The sequence below is a fragment of the Microtus ochrogaster genome, chromosome 24 (genome assembly GCF_000317375.1).
Source record: "Microtus ochrogaster isolate Prairie Vole_2 chromosome 24, MicOch1.0, whole genome shotgun sequence".
NCBI classification, from domain to species: Eukaryota; Metazoa; Chordata; class Mammalia; order Rodentia; family Cricetidae; genus Microtus; species Microtus ochrogaster.
In genome coordinates, this window is record NC_022024.1 from 24,251,530 (window position 1) to 24,268,836 (window position 17,307).

Consider the following 17,307-nt stretch of genomic DNA (forward strand, 5'->3'; position numbering starts at 1 on the left):
TAAAGTATCTTTCAGAAGTCTGTAATTAAGAAACAACACTGAAACCAAAAATCTAGTTTGCACAGATTGCCTGTCACACATCAGACAGGCAATTATAGGGACAGGGATTGGCCTGTTCTCAGAAGAGGATTTTCGAATTAAGGAAGGGCAGTGTTTCCTTTTTATGCATTAGCCCAGTGGATCATTATTACATTAACGACAGAAATAAAAATAAGAAAACCACAGACAATTATAAAACGTGAAATTTGGGCCGATGAGAAGAGTTCAATGGATAAAAGTGTTAGCTGCTGGAGCCTGACTACCTGGGGTCAGCCCCCAGCACCCAGGTACGAAGCAGGTGCTGTGGTACATCAGTAATCCTAGCTTTCCTGAGACGAGGTGAGAGGCAGGACAGGACAACAGGCTCTCAGGCCGGCTAGCTTGGGTGCACTGTGCAGAGACGCTGTAGAGGAGGTTAACAGTAAAGAACACAGGTTATAGAAAGTAACATGCTGCCGTGATGCCATTCTCAATCCAAGACCAGCATGGCTCAGTTGACTTGAACTGAAAAAGGCTTGAACTTGGATTTCTATATATTAAAAAAAAAATATTAAAAGAAAAGATAGCCTAGTATCAATCTAATTTTTATGTCTTTAGTTGAAGGATAAATTCTATTACATGTAACAACAGAGACAAGAACTGTCGCTAGTCATCAGTACAGGCATTCCGTGAGCACACTTTCCCCTCCCCCACAACTGTTAGACTATTCTCATCCTTTACTTCCTACCTGATATTTCACAGTCAAGGAAGCGTTAACAACATAAAATGATTGCAACACAGACACAGGGATGCATCTGTGCAGGAAGCTGGAGGAACGGCTCAAAGCTTGGCCTTTAAAGCGGGCCTTGAACAGGAGCACTGTTTTGTAATATGAGGGATTTAGTGCACAAGGTGTGACAGACAAAGGCAGGGAACAGCTGTGCACATCTGGAATCAGCAAGGTCTCCCAGGACGATTGGGGAGATGATGTGTCAGCAGAGCTGGGACCACAACTAGATGACCACTCATTTGTGAGATACCGAGTTAGAGACTCCTAATCTTTGAGAGGTGTAGGGGGTTCATGAATGAGTTTCGGGGTCCTAAACGAGGTTAATTCCAAGTGAAGGTTTTCCAGATATGGAGAACAGCAAAGGGCAATTGTTTCGCAACCAGCTGTCCACAACTGTTAAATCTGATCAATTAAAAAATGTCATCTTATGCCATCACGATGTCAAATTTTGATTTTTAAGCAAGATCCTTGTGCTTGCTTCCAAACAATAGTTTCTCAAACCTGTTCTGTCATTTGTAATATATTAGGAAACTGATTGTAAAATTTACAGGAATGAATATAAAATATGAATAAACATTCCCAGTAATCACCTAACCTGAAAAGTAGCTTTTGGAGTTTTGACAGGAGGAATCTGGCTTCTTCAAATGTTTTTCTGCCAATTTCCTGGTTTTCTTCTTTGTTTTACACGATTCAGGAAATTGGATGAACAACAGCCCCAGGCTAGCCCAGAAAACACCCGACAGTTCCTCCTCTAGCCCTGCGGCTGCTTCATTCTTTCCCCCTGCAGGAAGCCATCAGTCCACGACTGGAACTCCTCAAGACTGTGAGATCCGTCTCCCTGTGTAGTCCTTCCTGGCGGCCTGGAACTTGCTCTGTAGACCAGGCTGGGCTACAACTCACAAAGATCTAACCGCCTCTGCCTCCTGAGTGATGAGATTCAAAGTGTGTGCCACCAGGACCAGCAAAGACTGGTATTTATTGACTTCAACATAAAAAGCACATGATAGTACACTTATAACAATAATTTTTAAGTGATATTCCAAAGGGGGAACAACCCTTCTTGTTCTGAACTCCCAAGTATACATATATAAGCAGCTATCGATGTTACAACCAACTATATAATCTGTTCTTCTCTCTCTCCCCACCACATCCCACTTCTGTAGCTTGTCAACTTAATCCAAAAGCCCACAATTCCTGCATTATCTGTGTCTTTCAATGATGACCTCCAGCCTCCTGTATGTATACAGTTTTAGCTAAATAAACATTGTTCAAGAACCCTAAAAGCAATAAAATAGCCTCGGTCCTGGGGGTTTACTTTATGAGGTTAGCAGCTGACAGCAAATACAGGTAGGAGGGTGGCCAAAGAACCTTGTCAACAGTTTTCACTCAGTTCAGGACGGCAGTCATCACCAGACAGTGTCTCTCTGGGGGAACCATGCAATGTGAATTAAACATGCTACGTGAATTAATATGTATCATAAGTGAGTGGAGAGCCTAACTCAACAGCCCTTGGCTCTTTGTGGAAATACAAGGAAAACTGTCAGCAGCAACTTTTAAGAACAGAAATGATGGCGGCAAAATTGCTGAGATTTGAAAGTGCTTCCCAGAATGCCCCTCTGATTGGTAGAAAAATACAGAAACGGCTAGAAGTGACAGACACCTTTCATATGGGGAACAAGCAAGGAAAAGGACAGGTGCACCTACACTACTGGTTCTTGGAAGCCAGCAGCACTTTGTCTTCCATTCAAAATCTGGTTTGAAAAAAAAAATCAGAAAATATCATTATGAAAATCTACTAAAATACCTTGAAACGCCTCCACAATTTTATTTTACAACATGTAGCATTATGTTATTAGTTTCACACAGACTTCTCCATCAAAGTTTAGATGCTAAAACAGCTGTAGCTTTCTGCTCTAAAAAACAAAGGCAAGCCACACTATTCTGCTCTGGGGCATGAATCTCTGGCACTCTGAGCTCACAGTTGTTTAGGTATCTGTAAGTTTTCTCTTCCTAGTCTTTGCTCCTTAGATCAGCCCACTTTTCTATTTACAAAGGTAGTCAATTCTCCTTGCAGAAAGGGCTAAATTTCTAAAGCATATAGTAGCTGTAACAAGATCTTTTGTGTCATTGACTAACACATCCGTCAACTCCAAGTTAAATAAGAAAACAGGAGCTGTTGGTAGACTCTCAGTCCAAGCACACTACTGCTTCTAAGAGATGGAACAAGTGTTTTGTTTTTATTTTATATCTAGCGCCTGCATATATGTCTGTGCACCACAAGTGTGCATGGTACCTGAAGAGCCCTGAGAGGAAATCAGATCCCGTGGAACTGGAGTTGCTGATATTTTGAGTCATTATGTGGATCCTTGGGATCAAACCCGGGTCCTCTGGAAGAGAGGTTAGCAGAGACAAATATCTCATAGGATCAGAAGCCAGTGGATATAAGCTCACCACTAGATACAAGATGCTCATTCAAAGTCATGTAGAATCTTACAGGCACCATGCCAAGAGCAAGTGAGAGAAAAATTAACATTTTCTACTCGACGGCTGAACAGCTCCTGGAAGTGTCAAACAGGTACACAGTTTTAAAAAGTGCTCTGGGAGTTTGAGAAAGCAGTGGAAAGGCTTGTAGATCATTAGAAACATTATATACAGAACAAGAAAAGACCATTCCAAAACCCCTGACTCTGGGAAGCTGGAAGGAAATTCTAATAGGTCACAAACCACATTTCTTTAAATTTAATAATTATAAAGGGCACGGTCCTAAGTAGAGGTAAACATCTACAATTAAAGATTCACACTGAGGAATTATTTAACAGACAGGAAAACCAACACACTGCATATAAGGGACTAGCCGTAGGCTGGATCATACTAATTTACATCACGTTAAGGAGAAAACTTAGAGGGGAAATCTCTCTTTAAACAATTCAATCACACTTTATTATTTCAAGGGTATTAAAATATACACAGTTTAAACACCAAAATACATTTTAAAGCTAGTTGTTTATCAGACATAGAGTGAGTGATTTTTTTTAATTTTTTAAAAATCTTATATGTATGGGTGGTTTTGTCTCCATGTAGTCTCTGCACCACCAACACGTGTGCCTAGTGGCTGTGGAGGGCAGAAGAGGGCGTCAGATCCCCTGGAACTAGAGTAACTGGAGGCTCTGAGCCACCATGTGGGTGTCTTGGACAGCAGTTACTGCTCTTAACCACTGAGCCATCTCTCCAGCCTGATTTTCTTTTACTTTTACATTACTCTGTATCTTCCAAGCATTATATAATTAATGCTGCTTTACTTTTAGGTAGTAAAAAGTTAATAACTCACTGTATTTGCAGATAAATGTGTATGATGTATGTTCACTTTCATATGTGCACGTGCATATGGAAGCTGGATGATGGAGTCGAGGTACCTTTTTCCTCTCTATTTATGACGGCAGGGTTTCTCACTGAACCCACAGGTCACTGACTCAGCTTCTAGCTATCTTGCTCCCTGTGCCCAACTCTCCAGATTGGACCAGAAATGAGCCTCCATGCCCACCTGGCACTTAGTGGGTGCTAGAGATCTGAACCCCTGTCCTTGTATGTCAAACACTTTACTCATTCATCTCCCCCACACTGAGAATAACCTTTGCAGACAATAAACCTTTGCTTTTCTGTAGACTACCTCGCCTGCAAACTCCACACAACTCACTCACTTGACTGTCTTAGGACAGTGGGTTACAGGAAAAACTGGTATATGGTGATTCATTTTACTCATCTTAAATTTCCTTTTTCTGGTCAGAGTAACTGGAATTACTTGGGTGCCATGAAAAGATAGCTCTAAAACATTACAATATTAAGAATGGCAATCCACTGTTCCTCATAATAAAGGATTTAGAAATTTGAACTTGAAGTAAGATAAACTTAAGGGGAAATCAAGAAAGGGGGAAAATAAACGTATAAGCTGTACAGAGAATATCTTTGCAAAAGAAATGTTCAGTCACATTTGCATTACTCCTTTATGCTTCCATTAAAGCGAGTTAATTCATCCAAACTAGCATGATTTGTGTATCTAAGTCACTCGAGATTGCAAACAGACACGGGGACTTACAGGTGACATATCTAGGGTTTCTACACACTTAAATGTGTTCATCTGTAGTTTTGACAAAACTCTACCACATAAGTTTGTTTAGAGCAAAGATCTACAATGCTCTTTTACTTTTAAATATCAATAATTCCCTTAGTTGTCCTACATCATTTTCTACTCAGAGGCAACTACAAACTATGCTTTTTAATCTATTAACTATTCATTTTAGTACTTATGATGTACTTCAGATATTTAGTACTTATGATGCTTTCAGATATTAAGTCCCGCTCCTCTAGCATAAAAGGCTAGTTACCAACATGATGCTACTGTGAGGCAGTGGACATACTGAACGGAAGCTGGGTCACTGAGGGTGTGCCCTTGAAGGAGATACTGGAGCCCGCCCATTCCCTACTTCTGGGCTGCTCTGGGGTTATCTAGTCCTCTATCTACCACATGCTTCTGCCAGAGCATGCCCAGACCAACCAGCAAGGCAATGGTGAACCCAAATCTCTGAAACCATGAGTCCAAATCAGCTTCTCCTCCTTCAAGCTGATTTATTTGGGGTATATCACCACAATGATGACAAGGTGATGAACAGTACCTACCTCCATTTTTACAAATAATCCTGAAGCACAGTCTCCCTGTTTTAGTTAGAGGTGTCATATATTCCTTTCACTAACACTCTTCCACCTCCCAGCACAAACAAAGACGATTCCTAAAGTTCTCTGGTCTAAATGATAAAGAGCAATATAACTCAATAATAACAAACTATGATTTACTGGAACCAGGATATCCGCTATTAGAATTAACAAATTGTGTTACAGCTATATAATGATGTCCTCATCAGCAATAAAAAGAAACAAACTATGAATAGATAAAACGTGGATGGATTTCAAAATAATTCGACTGAGTGAAAGACAGACCACAAAAGAGCATATACTGTATGATTCTATGTTCTTACAGTTGTAGAAATTTCAAATTAATCTATGGGGACAGATCAGTGGTTACCCAAGGAAAGCAGAAGGGAAATGGAGGGGTGTGGTATAAAGAGACAGACATCTTTGTGGGAGATGATTACACTTAGTGACTGTGGTGATTTTCCTGAGATAGCCATACATCAAAATTCTCCATTGTCACTTTAAACAGCATGATGCTTACTGCCCAGTAGTATATCTTCAAAAAAAAAAAAAATAAGAAAGATTTTACATTTGACTTTTTAAGAAGCAAGACAATGACAGTAAAGCTGGGCAGTGGTGGCGCACACCTTTAATCCCAGCACTCAGGAGGCAGAGGCAGGCGGAAATCTGTGAGTTCGAGGTCAGCCTGGTCTACAAGAGCTAGTTCCAGGACAGGCTCCAAAGCTGCAGAGAAACCTGGTCTGGGTGGTGGTGGTGGGGGGACAACCAGTGTAAATCAAAGGTATAGACATGAGTGTGTGGCTTTCTAACTATGGATTTCACAGCAGAAGACCTGACCCAGACTTCCTTTTAAATGTTTGAACACACAAAGCAGAATCTTTGAGTGTTTCCCCCTGGGCCAGAGCACTCTCCTGTGCTAGATGGCAGGCACACACAGCTAAATGAGGGGTGGCTAACCCGCACGTACCCACCAAGGAGTGTATCTTGGTTTTCAGTTGCATGACTCAGTGTACAGCTTCCCAGAAAACAGGCTTCTATAACATGGATGGATGAGGAAGATGGGCAGAGCTACACCTGAGAGCCTTTGAGGAACTCTGAAATGCAAACTGAGTAGATATTAGGCTTTACTATCACTGGCTTAGAACTCAGCTTAGAGAGTACACTAAGGGCCACCTCTCATTTAAGAGTTAGTGTGCCTGCTGTCTAGCACAGAAGAGCTCTCTGGCTCGAGGAGAAAGTCTTGAAGATTCCGATTTATGTGTATTCAAAAGAAAAAAAAGGAAAAAAAAAAGAGAGAAGGGGGAGGTACCTGTCAGATCGTCTACAGTGAAATCCAGAGTTAGAAAGCTGCACACTGATGTCTACACCTTTGATTTAGTGTGTTTCTCTTACTTTTTTATAAAATCATAACGTAAAATGTTTCATGCTGAAGGTATAACACTGTGCAGTAAACATGTTGTTGAAAGTGGCAGTCTTGAGTTCTGATGTAAGGCTATTGTAGCTCTTTCCAACATTTTGGTATGAATTTTTTTTTCCTCTGAATTTATGAGGAACTCGCTATTCGTGTTTTCGGTGTGCACCTGACAGGGAGTCGATGAAGTTAGACAACTTGGGTTTTCAATGACTGTATTTATTTCTCCTCACTAACCGAACAGTGCTTGTCACAGCTGAAAAATCAAATAATAAAACAAAGTTAGAAGATAGAGTTAACAAAATTTGAAAATTAAAGGTTGGGGAAAAAAACAGTGGCTCTAAGTTTAATAAAGGTTTCTGAAAGCTAAACTAAAAAGAAAATTAATTTAAAAAATACTTGCCTTTTTACGCTTTTCTGGGAGGTAACAACACAAGCATTTCAATCACTCAAAGTTCCTAGGGTTTTCAGTAGCAAAGACAAGACAGAACTTAAACTTGGGAGTCCATGACATACCACAGAGGGAAAAGCAAAGTGAACGTCTTAGCTGTGACCACACACAGGAATATGACAACAACACACTGAAACCGCTTCAGCAAGAGGAGCAAGGAGACTGAGAAATTAGCTGGGTCCCAGTGCTCTACATGCAAAAAGACTGGGGTTCACACTCAAAGGCAACACAACCATCCTCTACCCCAAATCTACTGTGTGTAGAGGGACTGATCTCGTGTTTCTAACACCTGTCCTGGAATCTGACGCTGGGAGAGCTCGGTTCCCTGAGCACGCCCACCATCTTTGTTTTTAACTACCTGGCCATCCTTGCTTGGTGTCTTCTCTGTATGCACTGGTGCCCTTCCCCTCAGTATTTCTCTGTCATGATATTAGTTATTTTGAGTATATAAACTACCCGAAGTTCACGAGTCACATGAACAAAAAAATAGTGACAGCACGACTCAGCTGGCGTTGGGCATGAATTGAGAAGAAAAGGACAGACCCACAGCAAAGGAATGGGTGATCACACACAACTCTAGGCATCCGCAGGCAGTATAATGTATATGCAACTAACACCTTACTGCTTTCACTCATCCATTTTTACTTTTAATGATATTACTGTTGCCTTCAGATTCCTTTTATTTTCCACTAACGAAACCACTCCCATGCATCACTTTCAGCTGTATTACCATTACAACTGTAAAACTAAAGCAGGACCAAGCACCAATACTTTCTATGACACCTTATCAAAATCTGTCTATCTACATGGTCAGGCAACACATCAATGGTCTCATTTAGCTGTAGCTGTAGACCATGTGCCACAATACTGACCAGCCAAGCAAGATATGCCCACTGCTGCAATAGTGGCACAACTATCTGGGGATAACCAACTGCTTTGTGATTGGACTAGAGGCCTGTTCCACAGGATGGAATACCTCATACTATAAAACTATTGAGAAGCCTAAGGAGATCATCATCCCATGAAGGGGCCCTACCACCAGTGCTTCCCTAAATGAATGTGTTGTCAAACTGCTTTCAAAGTTTTTATTTTTATACCTGTGAACCTGCCGCAGAAAGGCTCCCTGATGTAGAGGGTGATGCAGACTTCTATTTGGTCAAATGCTGAGAATGAGTAACTGCTAAATGCTGAGCCCTGAAAAGGGGGTCTCCCCCCCCTCACACACACACACACGATGGGGAGGAATTCTATAAAACACTGTCATACATACACGATATTGCAATCATGAAAACAAAGCACAAGACTTGGCCCCTCCAGTCTATCAGGAATGGAAGAGGTATGTATCCAATAGGCACTACCCCTTCCTGAGAGGCTGCTGACTAGCAATGGTTGCTGAAAGTTTTCTCAGAGTGCAGCCACTAGCAGACTAGCTGGAAGGAAGAGAATCTGAAGGAAAAAAAGAGGGTAACAGAAGGTAAAGGGGGTGGTATAAATATAATCACAATAAATTGGGCCTACATGGGATAATGTCCAAAAGTAAGATTTAAAGAAAATAAGCACTTAAAATATAAACCCTTAAAATCTTTTAAAAATTTGCATGTATAAAATTTAATTACTGAAAATGGGTTCATTTCTAGAGTTCCCCCCAAGTATTCTAAAAGTGATGATTTACATGGTAAATTTATATAATTACTTGATGCTTGAAATTAATATCATGTGTAGAAAATGAGCATTCTGTAGAACTGATAGATGTGGTCTTTCTTGACCTAAAGGCAGGTGGAAGAAAAACCACATTACCATACTTATAAACTCTAACAGACTGTATCCTTATACTTCTTCCTGATGCCTACGGTGACTGAATATTAGGTCATGGACTAACAGTTCACTTGCAGTTCAAAACCCTTTTCCAAAACAGGGGAACCCGTAACCTATCGCAGTTCCACAAGCAGTCCTATCCATAACAGAAACCGTAAGAATACAATGTTTAAATTATAAGCCACAATATATGCTTCAACGTATGGCCTTTTATATTATGCAGTATACCAATGGATTATATATAGAACCAGAAAGCACATCTCAACACTAATCCAAACGAAAAACAAAGACAGCTCATGCCAAAAATGAAATTAGTTATTTAAAAATATATTCTTCCCAATGACTTGCTCTTTTTTATTTTTATTAATTCTTTGAAAGTTTTGTTACACACATGTTTTAATTAAAAATAGAAATATTAACTGTAACCACTTTTTAGAATCGGAATAAAGTCTAATAAGAATAGATACACCATGTTGTTTACAAATGAAAAACAGTTCCTTATAGAAGCTAAATTCTACTGTCCTGGTAATAATCAATGAAAAATAGTCACTCTACCAGTAGTAAAACAGACCGTCCTTTTAAGCAAAAGCAGGGTTAAAAAGTCAAAGATAAAATATGCTATAGAAATTCTCTATTTCCTGCAAGCTTCTCTGTTATGTATATCTTAGCAAAAGATACACACTCAATATGCAGAAAACATTGATTAAACAAACATCTGTTGTCTTCAAGTCTATACATCTTCATGAACATATTTCTCAACTTTTCCATATTATCCCCAAATGAAAACTCTTACAGAAAGGGGATCTATAACATAAGAAGTGTCTAACTTTCGCTGGAGAGATGGCTCAGTTGTTAGGAGTACCTAGGTTCTGTTCCCAGCACCCACACCAGATGGTTCACAACAGGTCAATGGGATCCAACTGCTCCCTGGCCGTCATGGGCACCTGCACACACATGGGGCACATAAACCTACATAGGCACACACAAATACATATTAGTAAAAAGAGAAATAAATCTTTAAAACAAAACCACTAAGTGTATAGCCAAAATTAAAACTTAGAGAGGAATTCAGAGGGGCAGATTAATGAAGACTGACTAGGAAGAGCGGACAGGCGCTGAGCTTTGAATACTAGGCACACTTAGCCTAGAAGACCCAGAGCTGTCTCAGGTCAGAAGAAAAGAAAGACATGTATGGAGTCACTGCAAAGGGAACAGGGAAGCAGCCAGACTATTCAGCTGTCTCCAACGGACAGTCAACAGTGCTGTGTGTACGGCATGACTCTCGACTCCAGAAAACAGGATTCATTTGATGTTATATTTATGAATCACTCCTACTGCAAGTGTACGAAGTAGTGACCCTGGTTAGAAGCATATTAAGGCTGACAGATGAGACAGGTGCTCCACTAAGGTGATCTATGAAATAGAAGCAAACAATGACATCTCACATTTAAAAAGGAAAGAAATCCCAAATGGAAAAACTGCATAAACAGTACATCCTAGAATTCAGCTCTACTCCTTCCTCAAGCCCTTAATATTCCTAAGAACCAGATTAAACACACTTTAGAAAACACTGGCTTACTTATTTGATCCAAGACCTCCAAAATAAGTTTATATGACTTAAACGGAGCTACTAAATGTTTTGGTGAAGAAATGATGTCAGATGAGGTATTTTTCTAAGAAAGCCGACAACGAATTTCAGCACGAATATGAAAGGTAGAGTAAAGCAAGAGAACTGAGAAACTCTGCGAACAAGATTATCAGTCCTTGTGGCAGGAGAATGTTCTCGGTCAATAAACTGAACAGATCTGCACTGCTAACAATACAATTATTGTAAGAACTCCTTTTAGGTTAAATAGTCAAATCCTTTCTTATGTTTACTTTTCATTAAACATACATTTTCTTCTTAAATTCATCAGGTCTCTCTAGTAGTCACACCAGTTTTCAGTGAAGAGTATAATCTCAGATTTCACAGTGTAAGCAAGCAGTGGTCCATTCAAAATTACGCTCCTTGTTTCTAGAGGCCAGGGTGACAGTAACAATATAAAACCCAAATCCCAGAAGGTTAGAAACCATAGTATTAGAAGTTGCTATTCTTACAAGTAGCAAATAATTTTCTTACCAAAGAAATAATTCAAAACATCATATATTCTTTAGTTAACATTGTTTATGGAAAATTTTCAATAGACAACAGCTTTAAGAGACTATAGGGAGAAGTCTTCCCACTCTGCCAAAAATACTAATTTAGATTTCCATAATCATTAGTGAACTAGACCCCATGATTTCTAACCGTTCCCTAAAGCTCAACCAATAAGCTAAGTTTTAGAACTAAAGACAAGTTCAGTATTCTTGAGATGGGTTTTGAAACTACTTTCATTTTAATGCATGTACTATTTATTACGTGGATATACATAAAGCAAAACAATAACCACATTTTAAGACTGATTTTAAACAGGAAACTTATTCAAGGCAGTTACTCCATGTATAGTATGTAACAGTATGCAGTAATTAAAGCAGCCTTAACACTCAGATGAAATGGACCTAACCTAGCTACACAATCTAACATGTAAGTGAAACAATACTAACTTTTGTCCTGGTGTACAGTTGGTAAGCTATCAATCCAGTATAATTAATATTCTTGAAAGATTATCAGCACCAACATGCTATGAGATACCTGTTTGCTAAATGCTAAACCTGCTCGTTTATGCCCAGTTGTTAGAAGGACGTTCCCTGTAACAATAAAACAAGACGTAGACTGATGCCTAGAGATGCAAAATGAAGACACAACATGAATCACTTTTAAAGAACCTGTGTTCAAATCCTTTGAAGACAGCAGACATTTAGACATGAATATAAGGAAGAACACTGAGAGTTTACAGTGCTTAGTAAGTAGCCACAGACAGCTCTTCTCAAAGATGACTGTGCACACAGATAAGAGAGGATTTTCCATTTGTTTTTTTTCAATTGTCACAGAAACTACCCAAGCCAACAAATCACACTCTTCTACAACAGTCAAAACTATTTCCAGACATAAATTCAACTATGTCCAAATAGATCAATGGTTTTCTCCTGTATCATAAAGGATTTTTAATAATGTTACAATTTCACATAACATAAATTCAGTTTTATTCTTTTTCAGAATTCACACTGATAGCCCCTTCCCAAATCTGCTGAATCAGAACTGCAGGGGTGATGCCAAGGGACTGCACTTTGAGTGACTGCCCCGGGGAAGCACACTAACTGTTGAGACCCATTACCTTTTCTTGTGTGAGAGAGAGTTGTAATCAAGTGTTGGATTTCATGAACTAAAATCTCCTTACTAGGGACCTATTTAAACTTCTAAATTCCATTGCTCAACAAATTAATATTCTAAAAAAATTTAGGTAACATACCTGTGGCTAAAAAACAAGCACATAAAACATTACAGGATTTGAAAGAAGGAACATTTCTATTTTTAACTAAATTATTGAGAAACAAAACAAGGTTACTGAAAACAAGGTTTTTTAAAAATAATATATAAATTTAATATTTTACAGATGTTCATATTCATTAACTCAGTGTTAAGCAAATCAGGGTATGTACGGATCGTTTATATTACTCTAAGCGTAAGCAATAATTAAACTAAAAAGCTAAGCCTAAGCAAATTTATTTTTATTATATTATTAAATTTATGCCGATCAGAAGCTGCCCTTTCATAGATCATGAATATGAATATCCATACGCTCGTACACACACACACACACACACACACACACACACACACACACACAGTGAGTGAGTAGAGCAGTGAGCAGAGCTAGAAGAGAGAGCCTCAGAGAATCTCAAGCCCCGGTCTAGCTGATTTATCTGTCAGCTATGTGACACTGAACCTAGATAAATCACCTTGACTACCAGAGGGGGAAAGTTACAACTCTCTACGTAACTCATTGGGAAAAATTACTCGTCATGAGAATCATGTAGCACAGTATGATAAAAAAAAAAAAACCACATTAAATTGCTATGAGCGTTCCTTAGTCACTGTTATAGAGCACCAACAAGCGTGAACCCGAAAATCTACTATTAGGTACCTGCTACACAACATAGTATCAGCAGAAAAATAAAAAGTCCAGGCCACACATACAAAGAAGGCTATAGAGTCAACTTTTCAGATACTGTTGAATATTGAGTAGTACTGAGAATCTCCAATGCTACAAATATTAAACGTAAGAATTCAATTTAACATTCAAGAGTTGGAAGCAGGTGGCACTCTATGAGTTCAGGGCTAGCCTGGTCTCTATAGTGAGTTCCAGCACAGCCAGGGCTATATAACAAGAATCTGATATTTAAAAAAATTCCATCTATTTACCTAATGTGCCCATTCATAACAGACTTATTTCTAGTGTGGTGATATTGACAGTGGATTGGCTACGGGTTGTCAAAATGGTTATTTAACTTTGTTATTGTTTTCTGTAACAAAAAATTTAATAAAGCAGTATATTTGGTGTGTTTTTAAGCACCGTTTCTAAAAGTTAAGAAACTGTCACTTCTTTTAAAAAATGTTTCTTGTATATATCATTTCCCTTGTAATGTTGCCTCAGAGTCTGTAAATCCCCAAATAAGCTATTAATAGCACCTTTTTATAAGACATTTACCAGAAAATCATTTTCCCTTCAACTAATCAAGTAAATACTTTCACACAAGGTGCAGGAACTTTAGTCTCTGTTTCCTGATCCTTACTCTTCCTGTGTTTTCATATTAATTACAAATTCCATAAGACATGAAATGCTAGTTTAAACCTTACATGTATAAAACATAGGAAAAATTGTCAAATGTTTTTGATGTTCAATATTACAATACTTTTACTATTTTTATTAGTATTTATAGTTTTACTGAGTGACAAGTCCTCGTAAATCTCTTCACATAAGAGATTGTTTCATTCAAAATGAAGTTAACATGTTTGTCCATGGAAATTAGTCAACTGAGTGGCCAAATAAAAAATTTAATCAAAATACATTTAACAATGTATTAATTATTCTGCATGCATCACCTTAATCGTTTTAAATATCCCAGGTGACTAGGGCCATATTCTATGGCTTTAAGGAGGCCTTGGAGCAGTGAAGGCATAAGTAATCTATCATCTCAAACGGATTTTTTGTTTAATTATAGCTTCATACTTATCTACAGCTCAACATCTAACTTTTGACAGCAGTCAGAAGAACTCACAAACATTGAATTAAAATTTAAAGGCAGATAAAACAGTAATAATAGCTTGTGGTCTGTAATTAAAATCCGTATTAGGTAATATCCATGTTAATTTACCCATTATTTAAAGGCTACATCCTTTTCTCCTGTGTTCTACGGTATACAATAAAAAATTATCGTCTGTCTAAAGAGATAGTGTACCTTGAACTTTGGATCTGAGAAGGGAGAGAGCCGCGCAGAGAGAAAAGGGAAATCTCATCAGCTCAGCGGTCGCTACAGCATCTCTTTCCCCTAAGCCTGGAAAAGTCCTTTTATTTTCATATGAGATGCATCTGAGAGGAGCTGTACACAGAATCCACTCTTTCCAACATGGTCTCGATTAAACTTTGAATGTAAGTACTTAAAGCAAGTAATTATAAGCACCCAGTAAAACCATGAAAGGCAGGTAAAACAAGATAACGAAGGAAAAAGAATTCATATATCATAGTCAGGCCAGAAAAATAATTTTACCACATTTTTGGTCTTTATTTTAGAACCTGTTTATAGCTCAGCAGTTTAAAAAAAAAAAAAAAGTAGTAAAAGCACTACCATGCTGGTAGGTACTGGAATTTGCTGGAATGTCCAAACACAGTGGAAAACACTGCTGCGTTACCTCCTTCCCTCAGTCGGTCCAGATCATCAATATCCTCTTATTCTATTATCGACATGAGTCAAAACCAGTTCCTCATCTCATCTTAGAAGGCTACGTAAGGTCTCAAGCTTCATCTAAAAACAAAACATCGTCGTTTCCCCACACAGTTGCTGAAATGCCTTTCAAGATCAAGAAACTAGAGGATACAGAGAAATGAAGACAAGTCCCCCTTCCCTCTAAATGGGTGCAGCAAAGACAACTGCAGTAAGCAGGCATACTCTTCATTTTCACCGTTTGATGGGAGTGGGGGGGGGGACGACAAAATTTTAAATCAAAGGTGGCGCTCTGTCCTCATCTCACCCGAATGTGACTCACTTTTGCAGACTATATGGTAGAAAATAACAGTTACTTTTCAAAGATCTTTGCAGTTACACCCAAGCCAAAATCAGGGCAGAGATCCACCCTTAATGACAGCAATTTAACTGTCTTATCCAAAGCAAGGTAAAAACTAAAACAGCTCCCTGAAAACATGGCTTAAAAGGCCCATTTCATACACTAAAAAAAAACCTCCCAATAAGAAAAAAATTTTCTATTTACTTCAAATTTTGAACTCACCAGGAGGGGAAAAAAGAGGGGTTGGGATGGTGGTGCCAAATGAAGCACCCAAGTACAAAAGGCAGATTCTCCTCCTCCAATCCTTTAATTCCCCCAATCCATCCCTGCCACACACAAGGACAGGGAGTCTCCCTAGGGAAGGTTGGTGGCAGAGCAAGTCAAGGCTCTCCATTCACTCTCATGGGCCACCATCCAAAGGGATGCCCTAAGAGCGCTTTATACAAACCAGGCCCTTACAAGTACTTATTATTATAAAATACACCTACGCTGAGCAAGAACCTTATTTTAAAGTAAAGACTGTCCTCAGGTGGGGGAGGTGAAACACAACAAAGCCTTCCATGTTGAAAGGCAGACAGTCCAGGACGTGCATATACCTACACACGTATGAAAAAAATCCATATAACTAATTTATCAGGAACAGCAATCGATACCAACAGGAGCCATTAGATTATTAATAAACCCAGAAAAGTAGCATGCATAGCAGCCAAAGGTGGCTGTCTGCAGCGCTCCAGCCCACAGGAAGGGAGAGAAAAAAAAATCAGCCCACAGAGGAGGATCGCGTCCTTGGCGGTCCTGCAGACCCCTCTACCCACGCAGGGCAGTCCCAGTTCTCCTTTGGGTCCTCCTTCCGGGGTCCTCTCACCTCAACAGCAAAAGCACTCCCTCCCAATGCTAGAGTCCCGCAGTAAACTGGTGAACGAAATGCGCAGAGACCAACCCAGGCAGAGACCGAAGCGCAGACCCAGGGGTCGCTAACTAGCTAAGCCACTAAATTCTCTTGCAAGATGGAACAGAGAGGAACCCCCGCCCTCTCCGCTCCCCCCCCCCGGCAACTGGAATGTCACCCTCCTTCTTACTGACCCTTTCTGGGGACCCGAGGGCAGCGCAGATATTTTTTTTTCTTTTAAACTAAGTACATAAACATGAATCGGAAGCAAGCGTGAACATCCTGGGGGGGCGAGACGCAAGACCTGAACAGAGTGTCGGGGCGGCTCTCCAACTCCCCGGGAGTCACCGTCCTGTCTGACACGCATCTCTCACAGCACCCCCTCCGGGAGGCCGACGCACGAACCCTCACCTTGAGCCGGCAGCACCTCTCGGGGGCCCAAGGCAGGGATTAAATGGGTGACCCTCCCGGGGCGCGGGGAGAGGGAGTGCCGGGCTAGGCTGCCCTCAAGGTCACCACCCACACGCCGGGGTGGGGGCGACCGGTGTTCGGGTGGGCTGTGGCGGCAGCAGAGGCAGCCCCGCCAAGTAGGAGAGGCGCCGGTGTAGCCGAGGAGCCACCGACGGGGACGGCGACTCCGAGCTGGAGCCAGCGCTGGGGCGCGCGGGGAGGAAGCCTTCTCACCTTTACGGTCCCCCTAGCAAGAGAGCGAACCCCGGCGGCTCAGCCAACTTCGCGGGGACCCGTCGCACTCCACCCCGAGCCCAGCTGTCAGGACCCCCGCCGCGCCCTGCGCGCTCCGCCCGGCCTCCCCCGCAGGTGGCCGCCCCCGCCGCGGGCGGCCACCGGCCGCCACTCACCTCGCCCGCAGCGGGAACCATTTTTCCGAGGGAAGAATCAAGGAAGGCTAGGCGGGAGGGGTTGGGGGGAACCGGGATGGCGGCGTGGGGGTCTCGGGACGTGCCCGCAAGCCGGCTCGCTGGGCGCGGGGCGCCACGCGGAGGTGCGGCTGCACCTCGGGAGA

General features: G+C 40.7%; 1 protein-coding gene across 4 annotated transcripts in view; it reads right to left on the reverse strand.

Annotated features, from left to right (window-relative positions):
- Positions 1–17,307, reverse strand: part of Atp2b1 (ATPase plasma membrane Ca2+ transporting 1) — a 103,767-nt gene that overhangs the window by 85,604 nt on the left and 856 nt on the right. Inside the window, exon 1 of one of the 4 annotated variants that reach the window (XM_026784555.1) lies at positions 17,144–17,301. The exons of the other annotated variants lie outside the window; for them this stretch is intronic. The gene's annotated coding sequence lies outside the window, so the exon portion shown is untranslated. Of the gene's footprint in view, positions 1–17,143; positions 17,302–17,307 lie in introns of those variants that run through there. 4 annotated transcript variants of the gene reach the window in all.